The following is a 17,810-nucleotide window of genomic DNA, read 5'->3' as shown; positions in this document are numbered from 1 at the left end:
AAAATATTGTATTAAGTGACGTTCAGGCTGTGTGTATAAGGTGTATATGAAACATAAATGAATTGTGTGAATATACAACACTTTGTTTATTGCACAAAGTTATTAAAAATATTGGCTGAAATGACCTTCAGGCTGTGTGTATAAGGTGTATATGAAACATAAATGCATTTTGGGCTTAGTCTTGGGTCCCATCGTCATGGTATCGCATTATGATATGCAATTATTCCAAAATATGGAAAAATACGATATCCAAAATACTTCTGGTCCCAAGCATTTTGGATAAGGGATACTCAACCTGTAATAATAATAATAATAATAATAATAATAATTTTATTTATATAGTGCTTGTTCTCCAAAAGGACTCAAGGCGCCTTACAGACATCAAAAACAATGCACATAATGCACATAATTCAGAAGATTTAAGTACTACAGCAATAGAGAGGCCACAGAGACATAAAAAGAAAATCTTGCGCGCACGGTAAACATAATGCAGGATTGATGTAGACATTTTGGGTAATAATTCAAAGAGTTGCGTAATCCACCCTCACAAGGTACCAGGTGAGGCAGCAATCTTGGGTGCACTGCATAGGATTACCCTGGGTGGAATAGTCTACCCCTAGAAGAGATATCACAAAATGGGGATATTATAGTGTCCTAATGCTCAGAGTAGGGTACCAACAAAACCACCAGGTCCATTTATTTTTCATTCCATCCACAAGCGTACCAGATGAGACAGCCATGTTGGGCGCACTAGTTAGGTTACACTGTGGGAGGTGAGCCACACAAGAGTCCAGTGCATATATGGAAAAACTGGCACTTGTGTAGTAGTAGTAGTAGTATAATGTACCTAGTATGGAAATATCCTTATGAAGAACAGCCTACTCGTGTAGGAACCATCCGAGGCCACCAACTGGGGTGCACTGTATAAATCACACTGACAAGGTGTGCAATCAGTGGAGATACACATTACAGGAATAGCACACAGCGGGTTGTAAGAGAAAAAAACAAACAAAAAAAGAACACATATGGTCAGAAAACATTTGCAGGTAACCTATGGAAGGGGAAAATTGGGATATGAGATCATTGTCCTGGTCTCTTGGGAGCAGTATGGGTGGGTATAAGAGTGTGGGGAGCACACTCAAGTCCGATGGAAATGTCCCTGCTGAGCCTGGTCCTGGTGCTCTCCCCCCACAGCTCCCTGCTCATCTAGAGGGTTAGGCCTGGGGGCAGACCAGCTGGAGGGGTGGTAAGTCTGGCCCAAGCAGAGGTGTGGAGGTGTCACTTAATGGCTGTTTTGTGTTTGTAATGCAGTCTTTCTGTAGTAATGTTGCTTTGTTGTTTGTTTGCCTTCTGTTTTCTTTCGGACTAATGCAGGTATAACGCTGCTATTGATTTTAAGCTAGCACTTTATAATAGACACTTCATATACTAGGCACTCTAGCATGCTAAAGGACTGGCGTCCTTGCCTATACTGAATAAATAAGCCTACAGAAACATGTGTTCATCTTGATTACAACTAGTGATGAGCGGGTTCGGTTCCTCGGAAACCGAACCCCCCCAAACTTCACCCATTTTACACGGGTCCGAGGCATACTCGGATTCTCCCGTATGGCTCGGTTAACCCGAGCGCGCCCGAACGTCATCATCCCGCTGTCGGATTCTCACAAGATTCGGATTCTATATAAGCAGCCGCGCGTCGCCGCCATTTTCACTCGTGCATTGGAAATGTTAGGGAGAGGACGTGGCTGGCGTCCTCTCCGTTTATTAATGTTGATGCAAATATTTGTGCTTATTGCTTAATTGTGAGGACTGGGGAGCAGCTGTATTATATAGGAGTACAGTGCAGAGTTTTGCTGACAGTGACCACCAGTATATGTTGTCTGCCTGAAAAACACTCCATATCTGTGCTCAGTGTGCTGCATATATCTGTGCTCACACTGCTTAATTGTGGGGACTGGGGAGCAGCTGTATTATATAGGAGGAGTACAGTGCAGAGTTTTGCTGACAGTGACCACCAGTATACGTTGTCTGCCTGAAAAACACTCCATATCTGTGCTCAGTGTGCTGCATATATCTGTGCTCACACTGCTTAATTGTGGGGACTGGGGACCACCAGTATATTATATAGGAGGAGTACAGTGCAGAGTTTTGCTGACCAGTGACCACCAGTATACGTTGTCTGCCTGAAAAACACTCCATATCTGTGCTCAGTGTGCTGCATATATCTGTGCTCACACTGCTTTATTGTGGGGACTGGGGACCAGCAGTATTATATAGGAGGAGTACAGTGCAGAGTTTTGCTGACAGTGACCACCAGTATATATAGCAGTACGGTACGGAAGGCCACTGCTCTACCTACCTCTGTGTCGTCAAGTATACTATCCATCTAGATTCTATACCTGTGGTGCACTTTAGTTTTGCAGTTTGCTGACAGTGACCACCAGTATATATAGCAGTACGGTACGGAAGGCCACTGCTCTACCTACCTCCGTGTCGTCAAGTATACTATCCATCTAGATTCTATACCTGTGGTGCATTTTAGTTTTGCAGTTTGCTGACAGTGACCACCAGTATATATAGCAGTACGGTACGGAAGGCCACTGCTCTACCTACCTCTGTGTCGTCAAGTATACTATCCATCTAGATTCTATACCTGTGGTGCATTTTAGTTTTGCAGTTTGCTGACAGTGACCACCAGTATATATAGCAGTACGGTACGGAAGGCCACTGATCTACCTACCTCTGTGTCGTCAAGTATACTATCCATCTAGATTCTATACCTGTGGTGCATTTTAGTTTTGCAGTTTGCTGACAGTGACCACCAGTATATATAGCAGTACGGTACGGAAGGCCACTGCTCTACCTACCTCTGTGTCGTCAAGTATACTATCCATCTAGATTCTATACCTGTGGTGCATTTTAGATTTGCAGTTTGCTGACAGTGACCACCAGTATATATAGCAGTACGGTACGGAAGGCCACTGCTCTACCTACCTCTGTGTTGTCAAGTATACTATCCATATAGATTCTATACCTGTGGTGCATTTTAGTTTTGCAGTTTGCTGACAGTGACCACCAGTATATATAGCAGTACGGTACGGAAGGCCACTGCTCTACCTACCTCTGTGTCGTCAAGTATACTATCCATCTAGATTCTATACCTGTGGTGCATTTTAGTTTTGCAGTTTGCTGAAAGTGACCACCAGTATATATAGCAGTACGGTACGGAAGGCCACTGCTCTACCTACCTCTGTGTCGTCAAGTATACTATCCATCTAGATTCTATACCTGTGGTGCATTTTAGTTTTGCAGTTTGCTGACAGTGACCACCAGTATATATAGCAGTACGGTACGGAAGGCCACTGCTCTACCTACCTCTGTGTCGTCAAGTATACTATCCATCTAGATTCTATACCTGTGGTGCATTTTAGTTTTGCAGTTTGCTGACAGTGGCCACCAGTATATATAGCAGTACGGTATGGAAGGCCACTGCTCTACCTACCTCTGTGTCGTCAAGTATACTATCCATCTAGATTCTATACCTGTGGTGCATTTTAGTTTTGCAGTTTGCTGACAGTGACCACCAGTATATATAGCAGTACGGTACGGAAGGCCACTGCTCTACCTACCTCTGTGTCGTCAAGTATACTATCCATCTAGATTCTATACCTGTGGTGCATTTTAGTTTTGCAGTTTGCTGACAGTGACCACCAGTATATATAGCAGTACGGTACGGAAGGCCACTGCTCTACCTACCTCTGTGTCGTAAAGTATACTATCCATCCAGATTCTATACCTGTGGTGCATTTTAGTTTTGCAGTTTGCTGACAGTGACCACCAGTATATATAGCAGTATGGTACGGAAGGCCACTGCTCTACCTACCTCTGTGTCGTCAAGTATACTATCCATCTAGATTCTATACCTGTGGTGCATTTTAGTTTTGCAGTTTGCTGACAGTGACCACCAGTATATATAGCAGAACGGTACGGAAGGCCACTGCTCTACCTACCTCTGTGTCGTCAAGTATACTATCCATCTAGATTCTATACCTGTGGTGCATTTTAGTTTTGCAGTTTGCTGACAGTGACCACCAGTATATATAGCAGTATGGTACGGAAGGCCACTGCTTTACCTACCTCTGTGTCGTCAAGTACACTATCCATCTAGATTCTATACCTGTGGTGCATTTTAGTTTTGCAGTTTGCTGACAGTGACCACCAGTATATATAGCAGTACGGTACGGAAGGCCATTGCTCTACCTACCTCTGTGTCGTCAAGTATACTATCCATCTAGATTGTATACCTGTGGTGCATTTTAGTTTTGCAGTTTGCTGATAGTGACCACCAGTATATATAGCAGTACGGTACGGAAGGCCACTGCTCTACCTACCTCTGTGTCGTCAAGTATACTATCCATCTAGATTTTATACCTGTGGTGCATTTTAGTTTTGCAGTTTGCTGACAGTGACCACCAGTATATATAGCAGTACGGTACGGAAGGCCACTGCTCTACCTACCTCTGTGTCGTCAAGTATACTATCCATCTAGATTCTATACCTGTGGTTCATTTTAGTTTTGCAGTTTGCTGACAGTGACCACCAGTATATATAGCAGTACGGTACGGAAGGCCACTGCTCTACCTACCTCTGTGTCGTCAAGTATACTATCCATCTAGATTCTATACCTGTGGTGCATCTTAGTTTTGCAGTTTGCTGACAGTGACCACCAGTATATATAACCAGTATATATAGCAGTACGGTACGGAAGGCCACTGCTCTACCTACCTCTGTGTCGTCAAGTATACTATCCATCTAGATTCTATACCTGTGGTGCATTTTAGTTTTGCAGTTTGCTGACAGTGACCACCAGTATATATAGCGGTACGGTACGGAAGGCCACTGCTCTACCTACCTCTGTGTCGTCAAGTATACTATCCATCTAGATTCTATACCTGTGGTGCATTTTAGTTTTGCAGTTTGCTGACAGTGACCACCAGTATATATAGCAGTACGGTACGGAAGGCCACTGCTCTACCTACCTCTGTGTCATCAAGTATACTATCCATCTAGATTCTATACCTGTGGTGCATTTTAGTTTTGCAGTTTGCTGACAGTGACCACCAGTATATATAGCAGTACGGTACGGAAGGCCACTGCTCTACCTACCTCTGTGTCGTCAAGTATACTATCCATCTAGATTCTATACCTGTGGTGCATTTTAGTTTTGCAGTTTGCTGACAGTGACCACCAGTATATATAGGAGTACGGTACGGAAGGCCACTGCTCTACCTACCTCTGTGTCGTCAAGTATACTATCCATCTAGATTCTATACCTGTGGTGCATTTTAGTTTTGCAGTTTGCTGACAGTGACTACCAGTATATATAGCAGTACGGTACGGAAGGCCACTGCTCTACCTACCTCTGTGTCGTCAAGTATACTATCCATCTAGATTCTATACCTGTGGTGCATTTTAGTTTTGCAGTTTGCTGACAGTGACCACCAGTATATATAGCAGTACGGTACGGAAGGCCACTGCTCTACCTACCTCTGTGTCGTCAAGTATACTATCCATCTAGATTCTATACCTGTGGTGCATTGTAGCTTTGCAGTTTGCTGACAGTGACCACCAGTATATATAGCAGTACGGTACGGAAGGCCACTGCTCTACCTACCTCTGTGTCGTCAAGTATACTATCCATCTAGATTCTATACCTGTGGTGCATTTTAGTTTTGCAGTTTGCTGACAGTGACCACCAGTATATATAGCAGTACGGTACGGAAGGCCACTGCTCTACCTACCTCTGTGTCGTCAAGTATACTATCCATCTAGATTCTATACCTGTGGTGCATTTTAGTTTTGCAGTTTGCTGACAGTGACCACCAGTATATATAGCAGTACGGTACGGAAGGCCACTGCTCTACCTACCTCTGTGTCGTCAAGTATCCTATCCATCTAGATTCTATACCTGTGGTGCATTTTAGTTTTGCAGTTTGCTGACAGTGACCACCAGTATATATAGCAGTACGGTACGGAAGGCCACTGCTCTACCTACCTCTGTGTCGTCAAGTATACTATCCATCTAGATTCTATACCTGTGGTGCATTTTAGTTTTGCAGTTTGCTGACAGTGACCACCAGTATATATAGCAGTACGGTACGGAAGGCCACTGCTCTACCTACCTCCTGTGTCGTCAAGTATACTATCCATCTAGATTCTATACCTGTGGTGCATTTTAGCTTTGCAGTTTGCTGACAGTGACCACCAGTATATATAGCAGTACGGTACGGAAGGCCACTGCTCTACCTACCTCTGTGTCGTCAAGTATACTATCCATCTAGATTCTATACCTGTGGCGCATTTTAGTTTTGCAGTTTGCTGACAGTGACCACCAGTATATATAGCAGTACGGTACGGAAGGCCACTGCTCTACCTACCTCTGTGTCGTCAAGTATACTATCCATCTAGATTCTATACCTGTGGTGCATTTTAGTTTTGCAGTTTGCTGACAGTGACCACCAGTATATATAGCAGTACGGTACGGAAGGCCACTGCTTTACCTACCTCTGTGTCGTCAAGTATACTATCCATCTAGATTCTATACCTGTGGTGCATTTTAGTTTTGCAGTTTGCTGACAGTGACCACCAGTATATATATAGCAGTACGGTACGGAAGGCCACTGCTCTACCTACCTCCGTGTCGTCAAGTATACTATCCATCTAGATTCTATACCTGTGGTGCATTTTAGTTTTGCAGTTTGCTGACAGTGACCACCAGTATATATAGCAGTACGGTACAGAAGGCAACTGCTCTACCTACCTCTGTGTCGTCAAGTATACTATCCATCTAGATTCTATACCTGTGGTGCATTTTAGTTTTGCAGTTTGCTGACAGTGACCACCAGTATATATAGCAGTACGGTACGGAAGGCCACTGCTCTACCTACCTCCGTGTCGTCAAGTATACTATCCATCTAGATTCTATACCTGTGGTGCATTTTAGTTTTGCAGTTTGCTGACAGTGACCACCAGTATATATAGCAGTACGGTACGGAAGGCCACTGCTCTACCTACCTCCGTGTCGTCAAGTATACTATCCATCTAGATTCTATACCTGTGGTGCATTTTAGTTTTGCAGTTTGCTGACAGTGACCACCAGTATATATAGCAGTACGGTACGGAAGGCCACTGCTCTACCTACCTCTGTGTCGTCAAGTATACTATCCATCTAGATTCTATACCTGTGGTGCATTTTAGCTTTGCAGTTTGCTGACAGTGACCACCAGTATATATAGCAGTACGGTACGGAAGGCCACTGCTCTACCTACCTCTGTGTCGTCAAGTATACTATCCATCTAGATTCTATACCTGTGGTGCATTTTAGTTTTTCAGTTTGCTGACAGTGACCACCAGTATATATAGCAGTACGGTACGGAAGGCCACTGCTCTACCTACCTCTGTGTCGTCAAGTATACTATCCATCTAGATTCTATACCTGTGGTGCATTTTAGTTTTGCAGTTTGCTGACAGTGACCACCAGTATATATAGCAGTACGGTACGGAAGGCCATTGCTCTACCTACCTCTGTGTCGTCAAGTATACTATCCATCTAGATTCTATACCTGTGGTGCATTTTAGTTTTGCAGTTTGCTGACAGTGACCACCAGTATATATAGCAGTACGGTACGGAAGGCCACTGCTCTACCTACCTCTGTGTCGTCAAGTATACTATCCATCTAGATTCTATACCTGTGGTGCATTTTAGTTTTGCAGTTTGCTGACAGTGACCACCAGTATATATAGCAGTACGGTACGGAAGGCTACTGCTCTACCTACCTCTGTGTCGTCAAGTATACTATCCATCTAGATTCTATACCTGTGGTGCATTTTAGTTTTGCAGTTTGCTGACAGTGACCACCAGTATATATAGCAGTACGGTACGGAAGGCCACTGCTCTACCTACCTCTGTGTCGTCAAGTATACTATCCATCTAGATTCTATACCTGTGGTGCATTTTAGTTTTGCAGTTTGCTGACAGTGACCACCAGTATATATAGCAGTACGGTACGGAAGGCCACTGCTCTACCTACCTCTGTGTCGTCAAGTATACTATCCATCTAGATTCTATACCTGTGGTGCATTTTAGTTTTGCAGTTTGCTGACAGTGACCACCAGTATATATAGCAGTACGGTACGGAAGGCCACTGCTCTACTTACCTCTGTGTCGTCAAGTATACTATCCATCTAGATTCTATACCTGTGGTGCATTTTAGTTTTGCAGTTTGCTGACAGTGACCACCAGTATATATAGCAGTACGGTACGGAAGGCCACTGCTCTACCTACCTCTGTGTCGTCAAGTATACTATCCATCTAGATTCTATACCTGTGGTGCATTTTAGTTTTGCAGTTTGCTGACAGTGACCACCAGTATATATAGCAGTACGGTACGGAAGGCCACTGCTCTACCTACCTCTGTGTCGTCAAGTATACTATCCATCTAGATTCTATACCTGTGGTGCATTTTAGTTTTGCAGTTTGCTGACAGTGACCACCAGTATATATAGCAGTACGGTACGGAAGGCCACTGCTCTACCTACCTCTGTGTCATCAAGTATACTATCCATCTAGATTCTATACCTGTGGTGCATTTTAGTTTTGCAGTTTGCTGACAGTGACCACCAGTATATATAGCAGTACGGTATGGAAGGCCACTGCTCTACCTACCTCTGTGTCGTCAAGTATACTATCCATCTAGATTCTATACCTGTGGTGCATTTTAGTTTTGCAGTTTGCTGACAGTGACCACCAGTATATATAGCAGTACGGTAAGGAAGGCTACTGCTCTACCTACCTCTGTGTCGTCAAGTATACTATCCATCTAGATTCTATACCTGTGGTGCATTTTAGTTTTGCAGTTTGCTGACAGTCACCACCAGTATATATAGCAGTACGGTACGGAAGGCTACTGCTCTACCTACCTCTGTGTCGTCAAGTATACTATCCATCTAGATTCAATACCTGTGGTGCATTTTAGTTTTGCAGTTTGCTGACAGTGACCACCAGTATATATAGCAGTACGGTACGGAAGGCCACTGCTCTACCTACCTCCGTGTCGTCAAGTATACTATCCATCTAGATTCTATACCTGTGGTGCATTTTAGTTTTGCAGTTTGCTGACAGTGACCACCAGTATATATAGCAGTACGGTACGGAAGGCTACTGCTCTACCTACCTCTGTGTCGTCAAGTATACTATCCATCTAGATTCTATACCTGTGGTGCATTTTAGTTTTGCAGTTTGCTGACAGTGACCACCAGTATATATAGCAGTACGGTACGGAAGGCCACTGCTTTACCTACCTCTGTGTCGTCAAGTATACTATCCATCTAGATTCTATACCTGTGGTGCATTTTAGTTTTGCAGTTTGCTGACAGTGACCACCAGTATATATAGCAGTACGGTACGGAAGGCCACTGCTCTACCTACCTCCGTGTCGTCAAGTATACTATCCATCTAGATTCTATACCTGTGGTGCATTTTAGTTTTGCAGTTTGCTGACAGTGACCACCAGTATATATAGCAGTACGGTACGGAAGGCCACTGCTCTACCTACCTCTGTGTCGTCAAGTATACTATCTATCTAGATTCTATACCTGTGGTGCATTTTAGTTTTGCAGTTTGCTGACAGTGACCACCAGTATATATAGCAGTACGGTACGGAAGGCCACTGCTCTACTAACCTCTGTGTCGTCAAGTATACCATACATCTAGATTCTATACCTGTGGTGCATTTTAGTTTTGCAGTTTGCTGACAGTGACCACCAGTATATATAGCAGTACGGTACGGAAGGCCACTGCTCTACCTACCTCTGTGTCGTCAAGTATACTATCCATCTAGATTCTATACCTGTGGTGCATTTTAGTTTTGCAGTTTGCTGACAGTGACCACCAGTATATATAGCAGTACGGTACAGAAGGCCACTGCTCTACCTACCTCTGTGTCGTCAAGTATACTATCCATCTAGATTCTATACCTGTGGTGCATTTTAGTTTTGCAGTTTGCGGACAGTGACCACCAGTATATATAGCAGTACGGTACGGAAGGCCACTGCTCTACTTACCTCTGTGTCGTCAAGTATACTATCCATCCATACCTGTGGTGCATTTCAGTTGTGCGCAGTATATATAGTAGTAGGCCATTGCTATTGATACTGGCATATAATTCCACACATTAAAAAATGGAGAACAAAAATGTGGAGGTTAAAATAAGGAAAGATCAAGAACCACTCCCACCTCGTGCTGAAGCTGCTGCCACTAGTCATGGCCGAGACGATGAAATGCCATCAACGTTGTCTGCCAAGGCCGATGCCCAATGTCATAGTAGAGAGCATGTAAAATCCAAAAAACAAAAGTTCAGTAAAATTACCCAAAAATCAAAATTGAAAGCGTCTGATGAGCAGCGTAAACTTGCCAATATGCCATTTACGACACAGAGTGGCAAGGAACGGCTGAGGCCCTGGCCTATGTTCATGGCTAGTGGTTCAGATTCACATGAGGATAGAAGCACTCATCCTCTCGCTAGAAAAATGAAAAGACTTAAGCTGGCAAAAGCACAGCAAAGAACTGTGCGTTCTTCTAAATCACAAATCCCCAAGGAGAGTCCAATTGTGTCGGTTGCGATGCCTGACCTTCCCAACACTGGACGGGAAGAGCTTGCGCCTTCCACCATTTGCACGCCCCCTGCAAGTGCTGGAAGGAGCACCCGCAGTCCAGTTCCTGATAGTCAAATTGAAGATGTCACTGTTGAAGTACACCAGGATGAGGATATGGGTGTTGCTGGCGCTGGGGAGGAAATTGACAAGGAGGATTCTGATGGTGAGGTGGTTTGTTTAAGTCAGGCACCCTGGGAGACACCTGTTGTCTGTGGGACGAATATGGCCATTGACATGCTTGGTCAAAATACAAAAAAAATCACCTCTTCGGTGTGGAATTATTTCAACACAAATGCGGACAACAGGTGTCAAGCCGTGTGTTGCCTTTGTCAAGCTGTAATAAGTAGGGGTAAGGACGTTAACCACCTAGGAACATCCTACCTTATACGTCACCTGGTCCGCATTCATCATAAGTCAGTGACAAGTTCAAAAACTTTGGATGACAGCGGAAGCAGTCCACTGACCACTAAATCCCTTCCTCTTGTAACCAAGCTCCTGCAAACCACACCACCAACTCCCTCAGTGTCAATTTCCACCTTACACAGGAAAGCCAATAGTCCTGCAGGCCATGTCACTGGCAAGTCTGACGAGTCCTCTCCTGCCTGGGATTCCTCCGATGCATCCTTGAGTGTAATGCCTACTGCTGCTGGCGCTGCTGTTGTTGCTGCTGGGAGTCGATCGTCATCCCAGAGGGGAAGTCGGAAGACCACTTGTACTACTTCCAGTAAGCAATTGACTGTCCAACAGTCCTTTGCGAGGAAGATGAAATATCACAGCAGTCATCCTGCTGCAAAGCGGATAACTCAGGTCTTGTCAGCCTGGGTGGTGAGAAATGTGGTTTCGGTATCCACCGTTAATTCACAGGCAACTAGAGACTTGTTTGAGGTACTGTGTCCCCGGTACCAAATACCATCTAGGTTCCATTTCTCTAGGCAGGCGATACCGAAAATGTACACAGACATCAGAAAAAGAGTCACCAGTGTCCTAAAAAATGCAGTTGTACCCAATGTCCACTTAACAACGGACATGTGGACAAGTGGAGCAGGGCAGACTCAGGACTATATGACTGTGACAGCGCACTGGGTAGATGTATTGCCTCCCGCAGAAGAACAGCAGCGGCGGCACCAGTAGCAGCATCTCGCAAATGCCAACTCGTTCCTAGGCAGGCTACGCTTTGTATCACCGCTTTCCATAAGAGGCACACAGCTGACAACCTCTTACGGAAACTGAGGAACATCATCGCAGAATGGCTTACCCCAATTGGATTCTCCTGGGGATTTGTGACATTGGACAACGCCACCAATATTGTGCGTGCATTACATGTGGGCAAATTCCAGCACGTCCCATGTTTTGCACATACATTGAATTTGGTGAGCAGAATTATTTAACAAACGACGGGGGGCGTGCAAGAGATGTTGTCGGTGGCCCGAAGAATTGCGGGCCACTTTCGGCATTCAGCCACCACGTGCCGAAGACTGGAGCACCAGCAAACAGTCCTGAACCTGCCCTGCCATCATCTGAAGCAAGAGGTGGTAACGAGGTGGAATTCAACCCTCTATATGCTTCAGAGGATGGAGGAGCAGCAAAAGGCCATTCAAGCCTGTACATCTGCCCACGATATAGGCAAAGGAGGGGGAATGCACCTGACTCAAGCGCAGTGGAGAATGATTTCAACGTTGTGCAAGGTTCTGCAACCTTTTGAACTTGCCACACGTGAAGTCAGTTCAGACACTGCCAGCCTGAGTCAGGTCATTCCCCTCATCAGGCTTTTGCAGAAGAAGCTGGAGAGATTGAAGGAGGAGCTAAAACAGAGCGATTCCGCTAGGCATGTGGGACTTGTGGATGGAGCCCTTAATTCGCTTAACCAGGATTCACGGGTGGTCAATCTGTTGAAATCAGAGCACTACATTTTGGCCACCGTGCTCGATCCTAGATTTAAAACCTACGTTGTATCTCTCTTTCCAGCAGACACAAGTCTGCTGAGGTTCAAAGACCTGCTGGTGAGAAAATTGTCAAGTCAAGCGGAACGTGACCCGTCAACAGCTCCTCCTTCACATTCTCCCGCAACTGGGGGTGCGAGGAAAAGGCTAAGAATTCCGAGCCCACCCACTGGCGGTGATGCAGAGCAGTCTGGAGCGAGTGCTGACATCTGGTCCGGACTGAAGGACCTGCCAACGATTACTGACATGTCGTCTACTGTCACTGCATATGATTCTCTCACCATTGAAAGAATGGTGGAGGATTATATGAGTGACCGCATCCAAGTAGGCACGTCAGACAGTCCGTATGTATACTGGCAGGAAAAAGAGGCAATTTGGAGGCCCTTGCACAAACTGGCTTTATTCTACCTAAGTTGCCCTCCCTCCAGTGTGTACTCCGAAAGAGTGTTTAGTGCAGCCACTCACCTTGTCAGCAATTGGCGTACGAGGTTACTTCCAGAAAATGTGGAGAAGATGGTGTTCATCAAAATGAATTATAATCAATTCCTCCGTGGAGACATTCACCAGCAATTGCCTCCAGAAAGTACACAGGGATCTGAGATGGTGGATTCCAGTGGGGACGAATTAATAATCTGTGAGGAGGGGGATGTACACAGTGAAAGGGGTGAGGAATCGGAGGATGAAGATGAGGTGGACATCTTGCCTCTGTAGAGCCAGTTTGTGCAAGGAGAGATTGATTGCTTCTGTTTTGGTGGGGGCCCAAACCAACCAGTCATTTCAGTCACAGTCGTGTGGCAGACCATGTCGCTGAAATGATGGGTTCGTTAAAGTATGCATGTCCTGTTTATACAACATAAGGGTGGGTGGGAGGGCCCAAGGACAATTCCATCTTGCACCTCTTTTTTCTTTAATTTTTCTTTGCATCATGTGCTGTTTGGGGACTATTTTTTTAAGTGCCATCCTGCCTGACACTGCAGTGCCACTCCTAGATGGGCCAGGTGTTTGTGTCGGCCACTTGTGTCGCTTAGCTTAGCCATCCAGCGACCTCGGTGCAAATTTTAGGACTAAAAAATAATATTGTGAGGTGTGAGGTTTTCAGAATAGACTGAAAATGAGTGGAGATTATGGTTATTGAGGTTAATAATACCATGGGATCAAAATGACCCCCAAATTCTATGATTTAAGCTGTTTTTGAGGGTTTTTTGTAAAAAAACACCCGAATCCGACAAAAAAAATTTCAGGGAGGTTTAGCCAAAACGCGTCCGAATCCAAAACACGGCTGCGGAACCGAATCCGAAACCAAAACACAAAACCCGAAAATTTCCGGTGCAGATCACTAATTACAACCCCCACACAGCAACCTTCCACCTCCAGCAAAAGGTGCTATCAAATCTAACAAACATAAGGTGAGTAAACCACGCTCAATCACCATACGTTCCTTACATAGTGTAGATATAAATCCACTTATAACGGCAGTCTAAAGTTTTAACTGTGCAATGTAATCACTGTTATGTTATAAAAACCCAGATCACAAAAATTCAATGAAAGTACTAGTTGATCAAATTACCTAGTACAGGTTGAGTATCCCATATCCAAATATTCCGAAATACGGAATATTCCAAAATACGGACTTTTTTGAGTGAGAGTGAGATAGTGAAACCTTTGTTTTTTGATGACTCAATGTACACAAACTTTGTTTAATACACAAAGTTATTAAAAATATTGTATTAAATGACCTTCAGGCTGTGTGTATAAGGTGTATATGAAACATAAATGAATAGTGTGAATGTAGACACACTTTGTTTAATGCACAAAGTTATAAAAAATATTGGCTAAAATTACCTTCAGCCTGTGTGTATAAGGTGTATGTGTAACATAAATACATTCTGTGCTTATATTTAGGTCCCATCACCATGATATCTCATTATGGTATGCAATTATTCCAAAATACGGAAAAATCCCTTATCCAAAATACCTCTGGTCCCAAGCATTTTGGATAAGGGATACTCAACCTGTAATACTTCAGTAAAAGCAGTTGAAATACTATTTAATAGTTATCTGAATAGGTTTATCTAGTAATACCACAGTAACAGCAGTTTAAATACTCTGTAATAGTGATCTGAATAGGTTTACCTAGTAATACCACAGTAAAAGCAGTTGAAATACTCTGTAATAGTTATCTGAATAGGTTTATCTAGTAATACCACAGTAAAAGCAGTTGAAATACTTTGCAATAGTGATCGGAATAGGATTACCTGGTAGTACTTTAGTGAAAGCAGTTAAAATACTCTGCAATAGTGATCTGAGTAGATTTACCTGTTGATGAGGAGAGAGAAGGAGTCAATTTGAAATAAATATCATTTAAAGCTGTAACTAATGGCATGCAGGTGTAACGCTGCTATTGATTTTTAGCTGCCACTTTATAATATGCACTTCATATACTAAGCAGATCCCTGACGAAGCCCTAGATGGGAGAAACGCGTTGGATCGCTGCATGTCAATCTCAGGAGCCGGAGCTCAACCCTAATTTCCACTGATTTGCTGACGACACGTGAATCCCGGAAGCCGCGAAACCGGAAGCGACTGGCCTGCTTTCCACGCTTGCGGGCCAGACGATACGAGCGGTATCGGAGCTCTGGGAATCGGCTGCCCGGCCCCACCGGAGGTCCTGCAGATACGGACCCGGGAGAGGAGGGAACGGAGGACTCTGGACACTCTCGGTTCACAGGTACTGTTACCCGATAAGCACTAGTTCACATATGTGTGGCGTGCAAAAAAAGTAGAGTGCTGGAAGTTACCCATATAACATAAACAGTCACAGTGGACAAGGGCAGATTAAACCGTGATCCTCCCAAGAAACCTATCAGCCATTAAACTTAAGCTGCTGGGACGAGGTGATACACGGTGGCACATTCGTATAGGAAGACCCTTACAAATTTAAAAAACTGCTTTTCTAAAGGACATTTTCATCCACGTGGGATAAGCAGGTCTCGGGACTCTTTTCCTATGCCCTTTGGGGCGAGCATTGAATTACAATTATGAGCATCGGCACACTGATATGACCATTTGTGAAAGACAATAGATTGTCATTATCATCACATTGTTGTGTTCATCAGTTTTTTATAAGAGAAAGCGTGCTATTTTCTTTGGATGAAATTTTATTATTTTATGAATATGTTTTATATGTACAAATAAATCTAGAATCAGTCTGACCATTTCTCTCTGACACTCTCTTCTTTACTCATGGTGCGCCAAGGTTTTTTCCTATTCATATACTAAGCACTTTAGCATCCTAAAGTACTTTTCCATTACTTCAAATGGCAACTATAAAATTGCAGATAGTTTTTGCTATTCAATTTGTAATATACGTATATGTATGGATTTTTAACATCTATTGTCCGATTGATAGTAGCTGAGATTAAATATTAAAACTCACTTTTTAATTCTTAAAAATTAAACGTAAACCTCAAATTAAAATTATTATAACTTAAAAACATCACCATTTTTTTAAAATCAGTATGATGCATCTCACACTATTGAGATCATCGATATTACATTTAAATAATTTCCCTCACATGGATTCTCATTTTTTATTTCTGTTCTCCCACTGTCCCATATATAAATTAGTACTAGTTATCATAAATGGTGTACCCATCTCTGTACCACACTTTTAATAAAAACAAAATTTCTTGAAATTCAAATAGTTATTTATGAAAATATATCTATTACAATCTGAAATAAAGTTTATTTTGTTTTCATTTGCTTGGTATACTTATGAAAATCTCATATGGAAGTGAAACATCAGATCTCATATGGAAGTGAAAAATCAAATATAGGGGCATATTCATCATGTTATCCCTGATAATTAACGTTCTGACTATCCATGAGCATCAGAGCAATTCATCATTGCTCCGACATGGAGACAGCTGATCCGCTGATCTGAAAATCAGCTGTCTCCACAAACTTTTTTCACTGCTACTTTAGTAGCAGTGAAAAAAATTGTCAGTGCTAGTACTACTGCGCCTGCATGAACCAAGGGTTCACACGGGCGCAAAAAGCCCCCGGCGTCTAGCGGAAGAAGCTAGACAGTGATGGAGAAATTTAGGAGGTTCCCTCTTCACAAGTCAGGACTGCTTCCTAAAGGTAAGCAGCAGGGGTGCGGTAGCATTTGCCATCTGCAGATGGCTTTCTGATAAAAAACCAAAACTTTAAAGTACAACAAATGTCACCCTAACTATAAAGTTGTTGAGTTGCCCATCTATCCATGGATTCATGGATATTCATGGTTGGAGAAATAAATTCCCACAATTGACTGACCTTTGGGAGAACTACATGGAGTAAAGGTTGTTTGTACATATACCTATTCTAGTCCTTAAAACTAGCTAAATTTCCACAGCAGTATCAGGATTACACTACTGTTCCCTGTAAACAGCTACTAACACCATGCCACTGCACCATCCATATAATTATGGAACTGATTTTGTTTATTATATCCCAATGCTGGACTATGTTCTCTCTAGGCTAATGAGACCACAACTATGGAGGAACAATACACAGAAAATTTAAAGAAGGTAGTTATTAGACAATTCAGACAACCTTTGGTAGCCAAGTTCTTTTCTTCTGGCCAGAAGGATGGTGACTTCTGTCTATGAATTGACTTTAGAGGTCTGAACCAAATCACCATACCCACTTCCATTGATCTCACAGCTTTTTGATTATATGAAGAGAACAGCCATATTTTACAAGATTGATTGTAGTAGAGTGTACAAGGTTAATGCATAATGGAAGGTGATGAATGGAAAATTGCTTTTAAGACTCACTCTGGAGAACTATAATTAACCTCTGTTATGCATTTGGACTATGTAATGTCCTGCTGTTTTGAGGATTTGATTAAAGTATCATTTGAAAATTTTCCTGGCAAATTTGTCATCTTGTAACTGGCTGATATCCTTAAATCTGTCATTGTGTAACTGGCTGATATCCTTATATACTCTAATTTGCCTTTTCAATATAATGATCATGTATGTTTGGTTTGCAAAGACTCAGAGAGAACTAAATATAAAGTAAATTGGGTAAAAAAGAAAATTAAATTTCTCCACAGTGGCATTTATGACTTTTTTTCTTCTTTTTATGATTATTTTCCATGGACCCAGCCAA

General features: G+C 43.1%; 1 long non-coding RNA gene across 1 annotated transcript in view; it reads left to right on the top strand.

The window, feature by feature from the left end:
• The window catches only part of LOC135050794 (uncharacterized), a 52,256-nt gene extending 36,390 nt beyond the window's left edge, over positions 1–15,866 (top strand). Inside the window, exon 3 of the long non-coding RNA XR_010241825.1 lies at positions 15,103–15,866. This is a non-coding gene — a long non-coding RNA (uncharacterized LOC135050794). The remainder of the gene's footprint in view (positions 1–15,102) is intronic.
• The last annotated feature ends 1,944 nt before the right edge of the window (positions 15,867–17,810 follow it).

This window comes from Pseudophryne corroboree, chromosome 2 (genome assembly GCF_028390025.1).
Source record: "Pseudophryne corroboree isolate aPseCor3 chromosome 2, aPseCor3.hap2, whole genome shotgun sequence".
Classification (NCBI taxonomy): domain Eukaryota; kingdom Metazoa; phylum Chordata; class Amphibia; order Anura; family Myobatrachidae; genus Pseudophryne; species Pseudophryne corroboree.
This window is presented reverse-complemented; position numbering and strand designations above follow the sequence as displayed.